Here is a 17,300-nt window from a genome sequence, read left to right as displayed (position 1 = left end):
AGGTTCACCGCTTCCAGTCTAGCTCGCCGCGCACGCCACGCACGGCCCGCTCGCCGCTAACACTGGTCCGCCGCCACGTCCGTCAGGTCGCTCCGCCCGCCCCTGAGGGTGACGGACACTTCAACTTACCAACCATACGGCGATACTGGAGAAGGCTGCTTTTGATTGGACATAATCGGAACGGGAGTAAGGAAGGGGCGGGCCATCATATTCGCCGGGAGGGGGGGCGTGCGGGGGGGTTGGGGCTCGCGGCGGGTGTGCGGAGTGGGCGGGAAAAAGTGAAGCAAGACCAAAGGCCCGGCTGGGAGTTCCAGGTTGGCGCTGACAGTTAATGACACTGGCAACTCCGGTGAAGCCCTATGAAATTACCTCTGGGAGTGCAAATGGGTGAAATCAGTCTTAGAAGACAAATTGATAATATGTATCCAATATCCTTTGGCCCAACAACTGCACTTCCAGGAATTCAAGATATAATCAAAGAAAGATATGCGTGAAGATTTGTGTAACAAAGATACTACTTGTAGCACTTAAGTCAGCCAGAAAGCCTCAAATAAGCAAACCAAAGAACAAAACAAAAACAAAGGCAATATCCCAAACGTTCAACAAGAGATAGGTTAAATAGATTGCAACAAATTTGTTTACTGAATTCCCCCCATTGTATAAAATATTTAAACACATGGGAAAATGTTCACCAAACAGGATACAAAATTACAGTTACAACAAAATCCCACCTTTGAGTTACAAGCGATGATCTCTGTACACTGTGATTATAGGAGCCTCTCCCCTTCTTTGTGCATGTTTATATTTTCGTTCTATAATAAAGTTCCATAATAAACAGATACTACTTTTATAATAAGAAAACAACCTTTTTAAGTCAGGAAAGGGTAGTTTTTCTCAAAAGAGATAAGCTTCTCTTGGATAGGAAAAGCATTTCTACAGCTTTTTGGTTGTGGGAGTTTCATCCACACCCCCTATGAAGCAATCCCTGAGAACCTGGCAAGACCAGCCCCAAGGGCCCCTTTGGACCTATAGTCAGAGTGTGATTATGAAACAATTATGTTTCCCCACAGGCCCTTAGCAACTCATTTTCTACACCCTGGTGGTGAATTTGCTCTCCCTTCAGTGTGGTCGCTTCTATTTTACCTCACAAAAGAAATGAACATTTATTCCCCCTCTTCACACTGGACTTCTACAAGGTGCCTGACCTTGAAAGAGGCAGAGATTGTTAAACCCATTTTTCAGGGAAATATGCAGTGGTTAGCCCAGAGCCACATAGTGGCAGGGTCACAATTAAGACTGTGGATGATGAGCTGGTGCCCCAGAGAGCACAGGGTTTGTGGGGTGAGGGGGAGGGTAAGGAACAAGCACATTTTTTTCTGGTGGAAGCTCCTATGTAGCCAACATTCACTTCACTCCAAGAAAGCCAGAGTTTATCGAGGTTTGCTGTGCCCAGGGCACCAGGCAAAGGGCATAGGAGCAGTCTTCCCTTTCTACCCCCAATCCCTACAGTGATTTCTACCAGGCACGGATCCCTCAGGAAGGAAAGCAACTGAGACGATACAGAAACAACACAGTGTAAAGTTTACTCATTCAAATTTTAATAATGTCCTAGTCTTTGGGGGCATACTAAAGACCATAAGGGGGATATTGATAGCCCTGGGGAAGGAAGGAGTACTTCATTCATTTATTCACTCAACTTAATTTGTAATAATAACTGCTACCATCTACTTATTATTGGGTACTGCATGCCAGCCCTGTGCTGACACTTTACATGTATTACCTCATTTAATTTGCACATAAACTATATATGTAATTACTTTATTTTCTGCATTTTTTTAATAGAGGAAATTAAGACACAGAGAGGTGAGCCTATGGCTGAGCAGATCTAAGCTCAGGTCTGTCTGACTGGCTGGTGCCCAGCAATGCCAGATAACAAGTCAGGCAGTTTCTGCTGATGTGGGACTCACAGTGTAGCTGGGATCCTGGATGTTTCTGTGAAAGAGATGGACCTTGAAAGATACAGAGGATTTGGCTTTGGGGGTGGAGGACATTTCAGGCTGAGAGAACATTCAAATCAAACCATCAGAGGTGTGTGTGTGAGAGAGAGAGAGGGAGAGTAGAGTGTGCTGTAGATTTTATCCAGTGGGCTTTGGGGAATTGGAAAGTTTCTTAGGTAGAACCATCATGACCAGATTCACATTTTATAAGGATCGGTTGCAGGACAGACTGGAGAGGAGAGAAAGAGATGAATGCAAGACAAGCTAAGAAATACTTCTGTTCGTGTTTTGTGGTAGGCAGAACAATCCCCTCTCCACTCCCCCCCAAAGATGTTCACGTCCTAATCCCTGAAACTTGTGACCATGTTGCCTTACATGGCAAAAGGGACTTTGCAGATGTGATTAAGTTAAGGATTTTGAGATGGAGAGGGATTATCCTGGATTATCTGGATGGACCCAATATAATCACAAAGGTCCTCATAAGGATAAGAGGGAGGCAGGAGAGCCAGAGAAGGAGGCGTGATGACACAAGCAGAGGTCAGGGTGGTGTGATTGTTGACTGGGGACCACAAGTCAAGGAATGATGGCAGCCTCTGAAGCTGGAAAGGCAAGGAGACGGACTTTCCCCTAGGGTCTCCAGAGGAAACACACCTCCTGCTGATACCTTCATGTTAGTTCCATAGGACCCATTTTGGACTTCTGACCTCCCGAACTGTAGGATAATAAATTTGTGTTGTTCTAAGCCACCAAATTTATAGTAATTTGTTACAGCAACAATAGGAAACTAATAAATGTTCTTTGGGTACAAGGAACAGAAACAGACTCTGGCTACATCAATCAAGGAAGGAATCCGCTGGGATGATACAGTTGTACAACAGGTGGCCTCTGGAATGATAGGAGCCAGAGCTGCTTTGGGTAATCTAAATATCAGGAATAAGTGGACAAGGCGGAGGGGAATATTTATTCCCTCCTCTGGCTTTTTCCACGTGGAGGGACCTCTTTTAGAGTAATATTCTTTTTTTTTTTTAAGATTTTATTTATTTATTTGAGAGAGAGAGAATGAGAGAGAGAGCACATGAGAGGGGGGAGGGTCAGAGGGAGAAGCAGACTCCCTGCCGAGCAGGGAGCCCGATGTGGGACTCCATCCCGGGACTCCAGGATCATGACCTGAGCCGAAGGCAGTCGCTTAACCAACTGAGCCACCCAGGCGCCCCTAGAGTAATATTCTTGCTTCTTGCCTCTCCAGAGGAAGAGGAGGAGTGACTTATCTATCTGATTGTTGAGTTTAGGGAGAATAAACAAAGCTCAGTTCAGCTCTCCCCCCCTTTTTCTTTCAGATCTACCTGCCCACAAGAACCATGTTTATTTTTTGTGTTCTTCTTCCATGCTCTAAATTTCCCAGGATCTGACCCTCACAGGGAAGATTATGATTTCCCAGCGCTGCCTGAGACTGGGTGGAAAAGATTGTTTTCTGGGGTTCAGTATTAGTAATCCCACTTGTCTGTCAGACCTAAAGGTGCATCTCCAACAGCTCTGTCAGTAATAAAGGTGATATTTTGATCTCCTGTCCTACTTCTGTAGCTACCTATCATTGGGTTCTAAACTTGGGAGAGGCTACCCTTAAACCCAACAAATGAGTTCTCCTTTTTAAAAAAAATTTTAAAGATTTTATTTATTTATTTGACAGAGAGATATAGAGAGCACAAGTAGGCAGAGCGGCAGGCAGAGGGAGAAGCAGGCTCCCCGCCGAGCAGGGAGCCCGACGGGAGGCTCGATCCCAGGACCCTGGGATCATGACCTGAGCCGAAGGCAGACGCTCAATCGACTGAGCCACCCAGCTGCCCCAAATGAGTTCCGATGCTGTGACTGGAATGACTCAGCTTGACTGTTCCTGTGTCTGTGTCATTTTACTCAAGAGTCAAAGCTCTGGCTTGGCTTGGATCTCATGTTCAGCCCTTGGCAAAGGTGGAGAGTACCTTGATTAATAGTTCCCTCAAGATGGCAGGAGTGGGAGAAGTAGTGGCCAAGCCCATGACGACAGTTTCTGAAATGAGAGGGAAGAGCCATTGGGCGTGCAGAAATGACAGATGTCCACAGCAGGGAGTATTGCAAAAGTCCAGGAGAAAGGGGATGAAGGACTGGCCTATGGAGGTAGCATTAATGGGAACTGACCCAGACCAGATAGGGATAATAATGTCCGAGTCTTGGGGCCAGGTGACTGGGGGGAGAGTGATGTCATTAATATTCATCTCATTCATTCTTTAATTGATTCATTCAACCTATATTTAGTGAGCATATATTATGTGCCCAGCATTGTGCTTGGTGCCAGGGATCTGGTGCTGACCAAGGAGGGCAGGGTATCCACTCTCATAGATCTTGCAGTCAAGCGGGGAACAAAACTCAAGTAAGACGGCGATTTCAGTACAGGGATGAGGGCAAGGCTGGGGAAGGTACAGGCTACAGTGGGAACACAACGGAGGGGCACCAGTCTCAGATTTGAGGCGGAGTGACATCTAAGAGACACAAAACCTCGAGGATGAGGAGGGTTTGCCTGGAGAAGAGGAAGGCGACACAGGGAGCAGCGTGTGCCAAGGTCCAGAGGCAAAGGAGCTGGTTGCAATTTGAGGAGAACCGTGGTACTCAGCAGAGAAATGCCTCTCCTATGTTGAAATCCTAAACTGTAAAGGGCGTGGGGGGCAGGGGACAGCCACGTCTCCTCGTCTCCTCATCTAGAAGCTGAAAGGGCAGAATCTTGCCTGCCTTTCTGACAACGGAGCAGTGAGCACATGAACCGGCTTGCCCAGTGGGAGGTCTCTCCCCAGGACTTTGACCTTTGAGGGAGAGAGGCAACGTGGCAGGGCTGTTCTTGGAGGGGACCCGGGAGTCTTGCAGCAGTGGGTGGTCAGTGGCCAGTAGTGGTTGTCTCCTGAGCCATGTCTTTGCCTGTGTTCTTAGCCTAAATGCTTTGGGTTCCATGTTTGGGACTCATGAGCAGCACATGTTCAACACAACCCTTCACTCTTTAGGTTAGCCACCAAACAGATGGTATAGAGCAGAGAGGGGGTCAGCCTGGCCGGAGTTACAACTCGAGAGGGTGAGGGAAGAAGCAAGAGGGTGGGAGGCGGGGCTTTTCCTTCCGGTAAGGAGACAGATGCCTCAGAGGAACGGCTCCCTTCCTGCCTGCCTTTAGATGTTGAGGGGGAATGCAATGCTTAATCTAACAGCCATCCTGGGGTTGTGAGGGAAGAGCTACGAGATTCAGAGAGAAGCTGACCCAGAGGTGAACATCACTGTGCCGCTAAGTGAAACAACCTGGTATCACCTGCCTCTAGACTTCTTGTGGTGGGGGCCACGTTTATTTGTGTATTCTGATTCCTTTTGCTGAAAGTGCCTCATGTGACACCACGAGTCATCTAAGCCCTCTTGGCGTCAGTTTCTCTTTGTGAAGTGCAGATGGGGGCCCCTGGGTGGCTCAGTCGGTTAAGCATCTGCCTTCGGCTCAGGTCACGATCTCCAGGTCCTGGGATTGAGCCCCACATGGGGCTCTTTGCTCAGCGGGGAGTCTCCTTCTTCCTCTCCCTCTGCCTCTCCCCCTGCTTGTGCTCTCTCTGCTCCCCTGCACCAAATGAATAAATAAAATCTTTAAAAAAATAAAGTGTGGATGATGATACCTGCCTCATAGGATCAGAGTGAATATCAAATTAGATAATGGATGTAGAGTATTTAGCACAGTCCTTGCTTGTGGTAAGCACTCAGTAAATGTTAACTATGACCACCTGCATCAAAACCATGGGGCAGATGGGTTTTTTCCTAGAATAGAGAGAAGAGAAAGAGAATAAAGACTAAATCTGGGGAACCAACATCTGAGGGGAGAGAGTTGACCAGCAAAGGGGTCAGAGGATAATTAGAGAACCCAGAAGAAAACCTGAAGTTTCAGTCTACCCAACACACTCTTTTTTCATCTGGAAACTCCTACTCATCCTTCAAAGTCCAGCCTAATTATTCCCTTCTCTATGAAGCCTTCCTGTGCACTCGACCCACAGTCTTACACTCTGAGGTAGTTGTCCTGATGCTCTGGTTCCCACAGCATGCCCTTCTTTTCTTGCACTTATCATGATTTATTGTGATTTTCTGCTTTTATGTCTGTCTCCTGCTCCAGACTGTGAATGAATTCCCTAAAAGCCGAGGTGCCCTGACTGTATCTTCCAACCCAACCTAGCATGGGGCTTGGCAACTGGTGGTAATAACAAAAGCTAATGTTTAATGACTGATTATTCTGTACCAGGTGCTATGCTAAGTGCTTTACATATGGTAAATCATTTAATCCTCATGACAACTTTATGAGGTAGGTGCTACTATAAGTCTCAATTTATAGATGAAGAACTGTAAGAAGTGAGAAGTTATTCAAACTCAGGTGGTCTGGCTCTCTAGCCTGTACTGTGACCTACTATGACAAGTTGCCTCATACGTAGTGGCCACTGATAAATGTTTATTGATTGAAATGATAGAAGGAGTGTTACCAAAGCCAAGGAAAGAGTTTCAGGAGTACATTAGTCAGCTTCAGCTAAGTTATGCTGCAGTGACAGATAATCCCCCAAATATCAGCTTACAGAAAAGTTTACATGTCAGCTGCAGGTCAGCTATGGTTCTGCCACATATCAGGGGTGCTGGCTGAAGGAAAAGGCCCTATCTAGAGACTTGCTGCCCTCGGGGGAAAGAGAAAAGATAGACAGGATGCTGGAGTGGGCTTGTACTACGGAGAGCTGATAGTACCCATCTCTTTCCAGCTCCATGCTCAGTGGTACCACAATGGCAGCTTGAAATCAGTCATAATGGGGGTATTTACACTATGGAAATCAGCAAATTCTTCCCTCCCCCTCCCCCAAGAACCTGTTGTTAAGCATTTACCAGCACAGCACTAGAAAAGGACTATGAGGTTAGCCCTTAAAGCTTCTGCCCAGCTATGGCTCAGGTCATGGAAGTACCACAGGTCACATACACTCACATTTTACTTGTCAAAGCAAGTCTCATGGCCAAGCTGCAATCAGTGGTACCAGGAATATACTTCTCCCACTGGGAGAGGCCCACTAGGAGGGGCAGTAAATTATTCATGAACGATGAATAATGCAGTCTGCCTCTATGAAGGCATCCAAGATGAAGACTTAAAAAAGCCCCTTGGAATTGGCCTTGAGGAGTTTGTCCATGACCTTTAACAAGGGAGTAGTTTCAGTAGAAGCTGGGGTGGGGAATTGGATTTTGAGGGGGCGAGGTATGAGTTAAGATCCCTCATTCCTGAGGCTGTCAGGGGGAAGGAGCGAGGCAGGTGAGCTGGTAACCGGACGGGGTGACCAAGTGGAAGGCAAGGGGTCTTCTAGAAAGAGACAGCCTGTTTATCAGTGGGCCTGAGTGTCATTTTTAGTAGTAACCAGTCTCTTTCTGCAATCGTTCTTCCACCTTCAATGCCAGGGATGACACTAGGGAAGGCAAAGAACAAAAGAGAAAGAGTCTCATTTTGAGGGTTCTAAAAGCACAAGAGGGAGAGGGGCAGAGGGACAGGGAGGGGAAAAGAATCTCAAGCAGACCCTGTGCTGAATGAGGAGCACCTTGTCGATCTCATGACCCTGAGATCATGACCTGAGCGGAAACCAAGAACTGGACACTTAACCAACTGAGCCACCCAGGCCCCCAGCATCTATCACTTTTCTGGTGGTAGGGAAGGTCCAAGAAAGCGCAGGATCTCAGAGCCCCACCCCCACCGCACGATGCAGGGCAAGGCCAAGGACTTGAGACACCCCCGAGGGTTCCCTCATGACTCCATGTGCCGCAGGGGGCAGCAGAATGTGTTGCATCCATTGTGGTTTGGGGGGTGGTGGGCCCTGGTGGCAGGTGGCCTAGAAGAGACCTCGAGGAGGGGACAGGGAGCTCACAGCAGGGACCTCTGTGACGTGCCCGCATGCCTTCTTGGGAGGAGCCAAGTGCGGTAGTCAGCTGCTGCCGCTGCTGTTACTACCGGAACAAGCCCACAGCCTTCTCTAACACCAGAGCTCATTCAGAATTTGGAATTCTTTCGGACCTTAGACATAGGTGATCCGGGGCACGTGCAATGTGTTATGTAACACTGCTTAGTATGGTCCAGGGGCAGCCCCGTGTACTGACATAAAAGAATATTTCTGCAGCAAAGTGTATGGGATACATAAAGATTCTAGAGCCTCGTTTAAATCAGAATGTCTTTCAGGTCAGATTTTGCTGTCAAGTTACTTTTGGTGCCAAATTTTATTTTATTTTATTTTATTTTATTTTATTTATTTATTTATTTATTAAAGATTTTATTTATTTGAGAGAGAGAATGAGATAGAGAGAGCATGAGAGTGGGGAGGGTCAGAGGGAGAAGCAGACTCCCTGCCAAGCAGGGAGCCCGATGCGGGACTCGATCCGGGGACTCCAGGATCATGACCTGAGCTGAAGGCAGTCACTTAACCAACTGAGCCACCCAGGCGCCCTTGGTGCCAAATTTTAAAAGTCTTTCCAGTTCAGTCCTGGGAGTCACCCTGGCTCCTTCCTTTCCCTCCTTGCTCTCCCCCAGATCCAAGGGGTCAGCTAATGCCCCCTATCCTATCTCCCTAACACTTCTCACGTCCGTCTCCTTCCTTCCATCCCTCCTGCTGCGTCCTGGTGCCGGCCACCTTCCACTCTCACTGGGACCGGCACACCCACCTCCTGCCTGACCTGCAGCCTCCAGTTTCTGCTCCATACTGCCCCCAGAGGAGTTGCTCTAGAGTGCAAACTTTTGGCCTGGCCTGGGTGTCCCGTCAGGATAGTGATGTGTTTACCTGAGAAATACCAGCAGAATTGAAGAATGTTAAACTTTCTTTTCTTATTTTTTTTTTAAAGATTTTATTTATTTATTTGAGAGAGAGAGAACACAAGCAGGGGAGAGGCAGAGGAAGAGGGAGAAGCAGGCTCCCAGCTGAGCAGGGAGCCCAATGCGGGGCTCGACCCCAGGACCCTGGGATCATGACCTGAGCCGAAGGCAGACGCTTAACCGACTGAGCCACCCAGATGTCCGAATGCAAACTTTCTTTAATGGTTGTGGGTGTGGAAAGTTATCTTTTGGGGTCCACTAAGCAAGAAACGGTTGCCGGCTCCCGGATGGAGGTATAGGTGGCTTGCAATGTTCCACACTGAGGTGTAAGCTGCAAGAAGCTCCCCCCCCCCCACCATTCTCAGGAGTCTGGTTCCATTCTGGACCCTCCTGACTGCTCAGGCTGGGTATGTGCCTCCCTGCTTGTCAGGTCCAAGTAATTTGTGCAAAACATACATCCCAGTGCCAATTTCTCAGGCATAGGAGGACCAGGCTTCAGTTTGCTGAGAGTCCTCACTGCAACTCCAAAATCCAGTGCTGACCCCCAGAGAGTCTGGTGGGTCACATTCATGACCCTGTTCCGTAGGCTACCTTGGCCACACTGTCTAGAACGAATGCAGACCAAGAGGCCAGCTCTCCTTCTTGTGCTCACAAAGGCCAAACAAAATCACAGGCCTTCTCAGGCCCGGGAAGCAGCCCCTGATCCCAGTGGTTGCATATATAAGAGAAAAAAGGAGGGAAATGGCAGCTCCAGGTTCTTGCTGTTTGAGCTGCAATGAAAGAAGTGATCACAGGACATCTGGGTGGCTCAATCGGTTAATCGCCTGCCTTCAGCTCAGGTCATGATCCCAGGGTCCTGGGATCGAGTCCTGTGTCAGGTTCTCTGCTCGGGGAGTCTGCTTCTCCCTCTGCCTGCCGCTCCCCCTGCTCGTGCGCTTTCTCTCTCTCTCAAATAAATAAATAAAATAAAAAAGAAAGAAGTGACCACGAGGCTTTCCTTTTACTCTTGCCTTTTGGTGATCAAGGTTTTCCATAATTTAATGTTTAAAAAGTTGCCATTTATGGAGCAAGCCTTTATAGCGGGCCGGTGTTCAGCTCTCTCTATACACTCTCACTGAGTCAGTACAATCCTCTTGCTCTGTCAGAACTGTCACAATCTCTACTTTCTGGTTGGGAAACCTGAGTCCCCAACCTGACTGGTTGGCTTGCCTGAAATCATACAGTTAGCGAAAGCTCCCATCACATAGCATTTTCTTTTGTGATGAATTAGTGTTTTCCACAAATACTTGATGTCCCTCCCTATTGATATCCTTGCTCTCTTAAACTTAGGCCAGAGCATATGACTTGCTTTGGCCAGTGAAATATGAGCAGAAGTAACACGCATGCTGCGTCCGGGTAGAAGCTTTCAAGAGCTGGTACAGGACTCACATACTCTCTTTTCCCTGCCTCGGCAGTTTTAGAAGCCTGTGGTGAGATGGAGCATTTATCAGCCCAGGTCTCTGACAGCCGACCTTGAGCAGAGACCACATCTCTGAAGTTGATGCTTCAGATGAGCATCAACTATGAGCAAGGAATTTATTTTGTTGTTTTAAGCTCCTGGGATGTTCCCGGTTGTTTCTTACCATAGCAAAACCTAGCCCGTCTTGACCAATCTCTCCCTCATGTGGCGTCAGAATGGAGAGGCTAGCCATGGGGGCCAAGACCCACTTACCTTAAGCTCTGAGTCCCGCTTACCTATGCGGACCAAACCCCTCCCACCTGCCACAATGCACCCCTTCTTCTGCCCCCTTCCTGGCTTCACAACCCCACCTGACCTGGCACCCACTTCCCAATTTGTGTAACACACTTCCTGCTCTTGCCACTCAGACCACAACGCTGAGATGTGGTTTTCTAAAAAACTGGCTAAGCCCGAGCCATCTGAAGAGACTTTCAGCTACTGTTTTGAGGTCACTGTGGCCAAATGCTGATTTCCATATAAGCTGCCAGTATTCCAAGAAGATGTTAGCGGTGACAAATACACACTTTGTTGGGAAATGCTGCACCCTGGGCACTGCCTGTGAGGAAATCTTTGCAGAATGAACCAGAAGTTCTGTTGGAAAACGATGATACAGAACAGAGGGCACTGGGTTGGAAGTGCTCCTAGAACAACATTTATTGAGCACCTACTGTGCCTGGCAATCAGAACTCTGCTGTCCCTGTGTCAGGGAACTCAGATGAGACAGACAAGTATGAGCAGAGGGTGATGATGATACAGCACGATAAATGAGGCTGGCTGCCTCGTCTAGTCATTTATTCATCTAATGTGTATGTATTGAGTTCTCCTGATATGGTAGGGACTGGGCATTAATTGCAAACCAGACAAGGACCATCTTTGCCCTCCCAAAGTTTGTAGTCTAACAGGCCGAGAGAAATAGACACAGAGTGCTAAGGGAGCATCTAGCCGAGGCAAATAACCTCCTCGGGGGTGGGGGTGTGGTTCTAGGATAACTTTATTAAGAACATGACTCCAGAAGAGAGTCCTGAAGGATGAGCAGGAAGGAGGCAGCAAAGAAGGGGGAAGGGCATTCCAGGCAGAGGGAACCCTTGAAGCAAAGACCTGGAAGCATGAATCAGCTTAGCACATTTGCTAAGTGCAAACAGTTTAGTCTGACTAAAGCAGAGAGTTTAAACTAAAGAGGAACAACAGAGAAGGCGAGAGCCCAGGCTAACAGGGGCGACATCTCAAAGGGTCTTGGATGCTGGCTTTCGGTGCTTGGACTTAACCTGAAGACAGAAGGAGCCCTTGCAAGAGTTTTGAGCTGGAGTGTTTATTAGTTAGGAAACAGGCTGAGGTACAGTAACAAAAACACTAAACTAACAGTGGCTTAAACAAGATAGACGTTTACTTCTTGCTTATGTAAAAATGCAGATAGGCAAGCCAGAGTGGGCATGGTGGCTCCACAATGGTGAGGGACCCTGGTTCCTTCTGGTTTGTTGCTTTGACATCTTATACAACACACGGCTTCCTTCTTGCGGTCCAAGAGGGCACCTCCGGCTCCCACCATCAATTCTGCATTTCAGGCAGCAGGCAAAAGCACGAGGGATGTGGCAGACTTACCCCTTCCCTGGAAAGGCATAACCCAGGACTTGCCCACATCACTTTCATTCACATTGTACCACCCAGAATTCAGTCGCATGGCCTCGGCTAGCGACTGGGCTGCTGGGAAATGTAGTTTCTATTCTGGGCAGACATGTGTTTGGCTAAAAGGCAGAGGCTCTATTACTAAAGGAAGGATGGAGGCTGGGAAACAACCAGCTGTCTTCAACAGGGAGCGATGATCCTCTTTGCCTTTTGGAAAGATCTCTCTGGGAAAGGGAGAAGGAGGAAGGTCTGGATGGCAAGGGACCAGGGCCAAGGAAATCATCCAAGTGAGAGCTACCGAGGCCTGAACCGAGGCAGAGACATCTGCAGTGGAGGAAGTGGACAGAGGCTTAGGAGAGAGTTGGAGGTTGAATGGACCAGGACACAGGGACCAACTGTACTTAGACACACATCTAATTCACTGTACTTAGCACAGGGCTGTGACCAGCATATAGTAAGTGCTTATGAGAGCGTGAATGTACGAGGTGAGAGCAGGAGCCAAGGACAACAAGAGTAATAATAAAGGCTCCTGGAACTAACTTGACAGAGGAATATCAACACTTAAAGGTAAATATCAAATAATTTTTTTTTTCTTTTAGAAAAATAACTGCTACCCACTGGTCCTCCAGCTGGTTCCGAAACTTTCAGTCATTTTAGTTATTAATGCAGTCTCTTCTTTTGGGCATTAACTTGGTCTTTCTAATGCCTCCCTCCTCCTTCCTTCCTTCCTTCCCTCCCTCTTTCCTCTTCCTTTTCCTCCCCTTCCTCCTCCTCTTTCTTCTCTCTCACTCCTTCCTCCTTTCTTTATCCTTTTTTTTGCCTATTTTCAAATATTAATCTCGTACTGGACTCCAAGTCCCAGCAGACAGGACTTGTGGTGAGAGGGGAGGTGGTCATGGTCTGCCCTCTCCTCTCTGCCCTCTGGTGGGGAGGAATAGAAGGAAAACTTAGGTGTCCCCTGCTGACCCTTGGCGGGCCCCTTCTTCACAGCTTGTAAGGGGGCTGATTTCCTGTCATCACAGCTGCTCAGCTCATTGTCTATAGACATGGAGTGGGGGGCTGGGCCCTGCACAGGCCATGCTGAGAAAGGACTCGGTGCCAAAGTGCTCTCCTCCGCTGGTGGCCTCAGGCTCACCACTTTGCCCCCAGCAGGCCTGCTGTGCCCATCACATCTACCCTGTGTGGCCCCAATCCCGGAGCCTATGGACAAGGTCTCTCAGAAAGCTTACTCTATAGACACTCCTTCTCACCCACTGGCCACCCAGTCACACCCTCGGCCTTCTCTCTCGGGTGCCCTTTGCCCTACTTCAGTTAGCACCGAGGCGGGTCAGAAGTACAGGGGCTTCAGCTGACACCCACGGGAATGTGAGGCCATTCCCCCCATTGGCACCCCAAACTTGAAGAATACTTCTCTGGACTCTGCTCCACTTGTCCTGTGCTGTGTACTAGACCACCCCGAACTTCGTGGCATAAACAACCACGAATTTTACCATCCTCGCAGATTCTGTGGGCCAGGAATTTGAAAGGATGCAGGGGGCATGGCTGGACTCTGATGGAGGTAGGCAGCCTCCGAGATGCCTCCCAGGACTCATGCCCTTGGGTGTTCATCCACTCTCACTCTGTATCAAGGTGGGTCTCTGTGGCCAGTCAAATATGGCAGAAGGGATCATATGTCACTTTTGAGGCTAGGTTATAAAAGATATTGTGGTTTCTGCCTTTCTGTCTTTTGGATCACTTGGGGGGAAGCCAGCTGCCGTGTCATTAGGACACTCATCCATGGAGAGGCCAGCCTGGAGAGGAAGAGAGGCCTCCCACCAGTGGCCATGTGAGGGAGCTTGGACGTGGCCATGGCTCCTCTGGCCCTAGGGAAAGTCTAAGACTTTTGCAGCCCTTGGCTGACAGGCAGACTGCGACTCTGTGAGACAGCATGAGCCAGAACCACCCAGGTATGCCGCTCTCAGATTCCCGGCTGTCAGAAACTGTGGCAGAGGATAACTGTTTATTGTTTGAAGTTGTTACACTTTGGAGTCATTTGTTATGCGGCATTAGGTAGCTGATACACTGCTCCAGGATGTCTGTGCCCTGAGCTGAGAGGACTCAAATGGTGGGGGGCTGGGATCTCTTGGAGGCTGCTTCATTCGGGTGGCTGGAGCCTTAGCTGGGATGGCTCAAAGGCTCTGTCGGCCTTGTCACCTGGAGGGTTGGCATGTGGCCTGTCCACGTGGCGTGGCTTCTCATGGCATAGTAGCTGGGCCATGAGAAGAAGTGTCTGTAGAGTAAGCTTTCTGAGAGATCTTTTGGCCTTGCCTCCAAGTCAAGCAGGGTAATTTTCACTGTATTCTGTTGTCACAGGTGAGTCACCAAGGCCAGTCCAGATTCCAGAGGATGGGATTTAACTGGTTCTCTTGATGGAGGAGTGATAAGGTCACATTGCAGAAGAACAAGTGGGATGGGAGATATGATGGCCATCCTTGCAAAATACAGCTGGGGCCCTGCCTCAGGGGAGGAGCCAGTCCATTGGTCTGCCCCTCAGGAGAGAGGGATATGTGGCTTTTTACTGGCAACACGCCTCCAACACCCTTGGAAGAGTGCTGGTTCTGCTGAAGTGGTGCTTCCTATCAAGCCCTGGGAGGAGCCAGTCATCCTCTGAGCTTGGAAGGTAGAGCAGTGCATGCCTTTTCTTCTCAACTCTGGATTCTGGGGCTCATTTCCCTTTCTGGATAAACAAGGAAGGTCCCAGTGGGCACCTTCTCCCACCAAGGCCCACCACCCTCTCCCTACCAGCTACAGTGCTAACCAGTTTCCCTCATTCAGTTCTGTACTCATCTACTAGTTGAGAATTAGGACTTCCTGCTTTTGCAGAGCAGGAAGTAATCTGACCAAGGTCACATAGCCGGAAGTGGTAGAGCAGGGACTTGGCCCCCTGACCCCAAAGTCCAGGCTCTAGGGCCCTGGGATTCCAGAAAGCCTACCGGGCATCGGCCATCGGAGCCTTAGCCCTGGTCTCCTCGGGGCCTTGCTGAGGGCAAGGCCAGTGTGAGCAGTGTGAGGGGGAGGGATGGACTCTGCCAGAGGGTTTGGGCTAGTTGTCAGGTGTGCTGTTGGGTGAAAGGGCAGGAGAAACAAGTAAAGGAATAATCCATTTTTACCTTCTTTTCAGGCCTGTCCCCAGTTAGTGAGTTTTCCAGGGGCCAGAGGGTGACCTCCAGGGTGACAGCCTTGGACTCACTACCCCTCTGCATTTTTTTTTTTAAGATTTTATTTATTTATTTGAGAGAGAGAGAATGAGAAAGAGAGCACATGAGAGGGGGGAGGGTCCGAGGGAGAAGCAGACTCTTTGCCGAGCAGGGAGCCCGATGCGGGACTCGATCCCGGGACTCCAGGATCATGACCTGAGCCGAAGGCAGTCGCTTAACCAACTGAGCCACCCAGGTGCCCTACCCCTCTGCATTTGTAGGACTGAAACCCCCTCTCTGTCCTGGAGCCTCTGGTCGGAGAGCCCTCTGAGCTCCTGGGACCCATGGATGCTGGGTCTCGGAGTGATTTCCGGCCCCAGTGAACATGTCTCTGGCCAGTGTCCAGCTTGCCTGGCCCCTCCTTTCCCTGTGACCCCTACTTCCCATCCTGCCACACCTCCAGATCCCAGAATGGGACAGTTCCCAGCGCTTACTGCCTGCCAGACACTGAACTCATGTTGCGGATCCAGAAATAAGTGAGATACAGCCTCTGTCCTCGAGCAGGTCACAGTCTAGCGGGAGGAGAAACGTGAAGTGTTAACTGCCCGGTGTCAGGTCAAGGGCACGTTGAATAAGGGTAGGCATCACAAAGGTGAGAGGTGCAAACTCAATGATAAAAAGCAACAACATGGATGAATCTCTGGATCATCATGCAGAACAAAAGAGTCCAGACTGTATGATCCCATCTTTATAAAGCTCTAGGCCAGGTTTATAAAGAGATATAAGTAAGATCAGTAGTCGCTTGGGGGTGGGGGTGGGGTGGCTGGGACGAGGCAGGAGGTGATGGATGTCCTGCAGTGTTCTGAGGATGAGGAATAGTCTGAGGTGGTGAAAATGTTCTAAACCTTGATAGGAGTGTGGGTCACCTGAGAATATTTGCTTGTTAAAGCTGAGCGGTTCGCCTAAGATCTGTGAGTTTCATCATGTGTAGATTATACCTGTGGTGGGCAACATTCAAAATAGCCCCGGGGACCCTTGCCTCCTGGTGTGCATGCCCTAGTGCAAACCCTGTCCCCTAGATGGCAGAAGGGATGGTGAGTCCCTGCTGAGATTGGGGTATAAAAGACTTTGCTGTTCCATCTTAGTCTCTCTCTCTCTCTCTCTCACGGCTTGTTCTGGAAGAGGCCATGTGCTGAGCATCTCTATGGAGAAGGGCGTGTGGCAGAGGAATTGAGGGCTCCTGCCAAGAGCGATGTGCGCGAGCTTACGGTAAGGGCGTCCCTCCGTCCCAGTTAAAGCCTTCGGGTGTCTGCAGCCCTGGCTCGCTGCTTGACCACAAACTCATGAGAGACTCTGAACTAAGCTGCCTCCCGATTCTGCCTCTCAGAAGTTGTGTGGGATAATAAATGCTTATTGCTTTAAACCACGACGCTTTGGGAGTTATTTGTTCTGCAGCTATAAATGATGAATACGGTATTTCAATAAACTAAACATGTGAGGAAAACAGCTTCTACGTGCTCTTGGCCCAGCTGGCTTTCCCGGGGACTTTCAAGCGCTTTCTGTGACTCAGACTTCTGGGCTCAGTCTCCGGAACAGGGAGATGAGTGGCCTGGAGCTCTGTCTAGACATCAGGAGTTGGCGTCTTCAGCATAGCTACAGCTTCTACCCACCCACCGCACCAGCCCCGAAACACCTGCACCCAGCGCCCCGCCCCCCACACCTGCCATGGGGAGAAGACCCCAGAACTGCTCCTCCATCCCCCTCCCACACGCCGGCCTCATGCCCAGGTGTACCTGCAGGAATCCACACAGGGCTCTGAAGCTAATCACAGCTCCTATTTTTGGAACACTTTTTGTGTGTCAGGTGATATGCAAAGTGCCTGGCGTGCATCTTTTAATTTACTCTTCCCACCATATTAGGTATTTCTAAACCCATTTTACAGCCGAAAAAACTGAGCTTGCCGCCCTGAAGCCAGCTGCCCGGGTCCTAGAGCTACTAGGGTGTGGCTGCTCTAGACTTCAATCCAGATTTGTCTAGTTCCCCTCGCTGAGAGGCCGGGAAGCAGCAAACCCCAGACCTGAAAATATTTTTCTTATCTACTCCCTGTGAGAAAAAACCCACGTGCATTCTTCTGTCAGAGAAAA

General features: G+C 49.2%; 1 long non-coding RNA gene across 1 annotated transcript; it reads left to right on the top strand.

The window, feature by feature from the left end:
• The first annotated feature begins 12,099 nt into the window (after positions 1–12,099).
• Positions 12,100–16,727, top strand: LOC118020269. The gene is made up of 3 exons (XR_004681843.1): positions 12,100–12,547; positions 14,333–14,639; positions 16,339–16,727. It is a non-coding gene; the product is annotated as an uncharacterized LOC118020269 (long non-coding RNA).
• Positions 16,728–17,300: the final 573 nt, after the last annotated feature.

The sequence above is a fragment of the Mirounga leonina genome, unplaced genomic scaffold (assembly GCF_011800145.1).
Source record: "Mirounga leonina isolate KUSES-001 unplaced genomic scaffold, KU_Mleo_1.0 Mir_173, whole genome shotgun sequence".
Taxonomy (NCBI): domain Eukaryota; kingdom Metazoa; phylum Chordata; class Mammalia; order Carnivora; family Phocidae; genus Mirounga; species Mirounga leonina.
The sequence above is the reverse complement of the archived record's forward strand: the minus strand, read 5'-3'. Positions and strand labels throughout refer to the sequence as shown.